The sequence below is a fragment of the Melozone crissalis genome, unplaced genomic scaffold, assembly GCF_028551555.1.
Source record: "Melozone crissalis strain CALT ecotype California unplaced genomic scaffold, PUWL_Pcris_2 ptg000092l_1, whole genome shotgun sequence".
Lineage (NCBI taxonomy): Eukaryota > Metazoa > Chordata > Aves > Passeriformes > Passerellidae > Melozone > Melozone crissalis.
Genome location: NW_026535869.1, coordinates 2,420,902 through 2,425,030, shown reverse-complemented (window position 1 = coordinate 2,425,030; position 4,129 = coordinate 2,420,902).

Genomic DNA, 4,129 nt, shown 5'->3' with positions numbered 1-4,129 from the left:
TCTGGGCTCATCTCTGAGCTCCCCAGCAGCAGCAACACCCCGGCTGCTCCTCGGCGTCGCATTTTCTGGGCTGGGGATTTATTCCATGTGAAGCTGGAAGAAGTGAGAAAGGGCTGGAAATATGCAGGATGTGCAAGGCTGTGTGGATTAGTGGGCAGAGCATGGAGCAGCAATTACCAGGCAGGTTCTCTGCTCCTGCTTGGCTCAGAGTTGTTGTGAGAAGCAGGGCCAGTGAATCATGGGCTGGTTGAGCTAATTCTCCCTGACTCCCCATGACTTCATCACTCGCTGCTGTTTGAAAACCTGCTCTGGAGCCTGTCTAAAGGAGTGCCCCGGGGTTGGCTTAACTGTTTCTGTTCTATTTAGTTTGAAGTGGACCCAGTTTCTTTCACTTTTTCGTCCTGGGGAGATTGGTTTCCTGTCACTATAGGACACGAAACAAAACGACGCGAACTCGCTGCTCCTTTCACGGTAAAAAAGGGACTTTTAATTTCTGACTCCAACATTTATAGATTTCCAAAAGTGACAGTGGAATGACAAAGACATTGGACAAACCAACAGTCCAGCAAATTTCTCCTCCTCCATAAAAGAATACAAAACAATCAGTTATTTACATAAAGTGTATGAGAAAGTTCATTACAACAATGTAAACATCAGAAGGCTTAGAAAAACTTAAAAAATCAGGGCGACAGGTTTTCCAACACCAACCATGTGCAGCAATGTTGCAGAGTGGAAGTGTTTTAATAAAACATCTAAACTTTTTGGTAAGTTCACAGGAAAATGAAATTCTAAAGAACCAACAGTAGCATCATGAGGTATTCATAAAAAAGAGCAAGGATTTAGAGAGGTCACAACCATGAAAAATAAGATGTGAAAGAGGAAAAATAAGAGAAAGCCAAAAGGCTGCACAGATATTTCAGGAGGGAAAAACCTTTCCTTTTGCTGAAAAATTTGCCAGCTCCCCAGTGCATGCCTCAGTTTCCCTAATTGCTACCTGGGGTTACCAGCCCAGACCTATTTTGCAAAGGTGTTGTCAGGTTTAATTTGCGAACCTTTGAAAAGCTCTGCCGAGTCCTGGAGATGAAAGGCCCTGCAGATGCCACCCGTGGGTGTGTGCTCTGAGTCACAGGCACAGCCAGGGCCCTGGCTGCTGGGACAGGGGACACTTGTCCTGAGCAAAAATCCCAAGGGATGCTCCTGCAAAAAATGAACTCATGCTGGAGGCAGCAGGAGCCACCTCTGGGAGGGGCAGAGATAAGGAGATGGCCAGGCTGGGCTGTGTTTTTGGCTCCTAAATTGCCTGGAAAATGTGTGTGTGCACAAATTGGCACCTGGAATGTGAGGTCCCCAACACAAGGAGGACATGGAAGTGTTGAAGCAGGCCCAGAGTGAAGAATTTCTTCCAAACATCTGTTCCAGCCCTGCCCTCCTTTATTTAGTGTAAAACCACTGTCCTGTTGTTATCTATCCATCCAAAAAAACCCTTTCTCCTCTTTTTATAAACCCTCTTGACACTGGGAAGCCACAGGGAGGTGTCCCTGGAGCCTTCATGCAGAGTTGGTGTGAGATGGTTCATAAAGGGGCTGGAGATGGGCTGAGAGGTGGGAATGTTGGGAATGGAGAAGAGAAGGTTGTGTGGAGACCTCAGAGCACCTGGAATATGAGGTCCCCAACACAAGGAGGATGTGGAAGTGTTGGAGCAGGTCCAGAAGAGGCCACGAGGTTGACAAAAGGGCTGGAGACAGGCTGAGAGGTGGGAATGCTCAGGCTGGAGAAGAGAAGGTTGTGTGGAGACCTCAGGATCTGGAGAGGAAGCTGGAGAGGGACTCTGGATCAAGAACTGGAAAATGGGAAATGGATTCAAACTGCAAGAAGGGTAATTTGGGTTGGATGTTGGGCAGGAATTGTTCCCTGTGAGGGTGGGCAGGTCCTGGCACAGGGTGCCCAGAGCTGATGTGGTGGATCCCTGGCAGTGCCCAAAGCCAGGTTGGAGCACCTGGGACAATGGGAGATGTCCCTGCCCATGGCACTGGATGGGCTTCAAGGTCCCTTCCAACCAATCCCATGATTCTGGGATTTATCTGCATTTACATCAGTAAAACCAAGATCTAAAAACTCAATCCTTAACCTTTTATCTGCCTTACCCACCCCAAAATCTTCTCAAAGCATCAGGAAAACAAACCAAGGCCACCTTTGTCCAAGCTAGACCTCTTCCTTGGGATGTTTTCTGCTCCTCAAGGATTAACCTTGGCTGGAGCAGCTCTGCTGAGTTTCCTCAGCACACGTGAGAACAGGAGCCTCCACCCTGCAGTATTTTTAATTACTTGGAGACTTACAGGAGTGTTGATGTTCTAAAGAACGGCTCAGCCCAGCAAGCCAGGGGGAAAGAAATGCATTGATGTCAGTCGAATTCTTCCTTTATGAAATCGGGTCTTAAAAAATGGCATTGCCCTTTCCTGGGCTGGGGAATGAATTCTGACTCATGAAAGGCTGTGAGCCTGTTAATAAAAAATTATTAATGAAAGAAATGTCCTTTCCCAACGACTACTACCCAAAAAAATGCAGAATGCCGAGGCATTTCTCATAAAGAGAGAGTTGTGAAGAAATGTCTTTGAGCATGTCTATGAGCCAAGAAAAAGAATTTCACTTTCTTTTTCTCTCATTTTGCACAGAAAAGACCTTGAAAAATTACATTTGTAAGACAGGTTCTTTCCTTCTTCTATCAGATCCAGAATTTATGCTGTTCCTGCTTTGCCTCTGCTTCCCCCACACCTCAAAAAAAGGTGGGAAATGCAGAGCTGGATTTTTACTCAAATCCCTTCCAACAGGGGGTTCTGGTGGATGTTTAAGATTTTTTACAGGTAAAAATCACCTCCAGCAGTGCCACTGGGGCGTTCTGAGAAAACTCAATTAAGCACAAATCTCTGGCGTGGTTAATTTGCACCCTGGGCATTCATCTCAGAGAAATCTCACTGAAATTCCGAGTATAATCTGAAGGGATGTGGAAGGAAGATCAGCCTCATCCTTCGGAAGTCGCTGGAATCCACCAGTGCTCATAAAGAGATTTTTTTCTCCTGAAATCATCTGTGATTCCAACAAGTGAACATTTCCCAGGAATTCAGCTGCTGAAAACAGATAATTTTTAATTCTTTTGTCACTTATTTTCTCTGGCAAGAGAGATTTTGACCATCTGAGCTGCACCATGTTCCTCTTCCAGGTGTGTTCCAGTTCTGAGGGCATTTATGGGAAGAGCTACACGGGATACACCTATCTCAGAGCACACAGTGGAGGTTTTATTTCACCACTCATCTTTTGGAGGTTGCCTGGCCTGTGGGAAGAGCAGGGCCAGACAATTTTGACCTGTTCTGATCCGTGGCTGGGTTATTTTCAGGTCTAGATGGACAGACCTTGCCCAAACCCAAAATAAAACCAAAATAAAGATAATAGGGCAGTTTAAACCCAGCATTAACCATGAATTTCTCCTCCCTCCTGAACGCAGCAAGCCCCGGGGGGAGCCTGCTTGAAGAATGCTTTATTCTAGGCGTTCATTTTAATTACAACCCTAATTATTTTGGTGCACGGCTATGACCCAGTTAACAAACCCACCTTGGGCATCTTGTGGACTCCCCGACCCTGCCCATCTCTGCAAGGAGGGAACCAAATTATTTTTGAAACAAGTGGTGGAACTGGTTGCTACATCTTAATGAAAATGACTTTTTTTTTTCCTTTTCTTTTCTCTTCTTTTTTTTTTTTTTTTTTTTTGAAGGAGACATTTCTATGTATATAAACAGCCCTTCCTCCCCAACCTGGTTAGACAAGAATGTTCCTGGGTGTGGACTGCCTTGTATAATTAACTGCACAGCTGGAGCTCTTCTGATCCCTCCACGTCTGCTCCTTCCTTTCCTCCTTACTTTCTTTCCCCCTTGCATCCACCTGGGCGCGATCCGGGCGCGCTGCTCCTCCTCGGGGAGCGTCACTGGGGCAGGAAGGTTCCCTGAATTCTGCATTCCAGAGCCATTCCTGGCTGGGAGCAGCACCAGGCAGAGCCTGCCTGCCTTGAAGGGGGCTGACAGCCGGGAGCTGGAGCAGAGAGCGAGCAGAGAAACCCCTACAAACCCCTGTTCAGGCC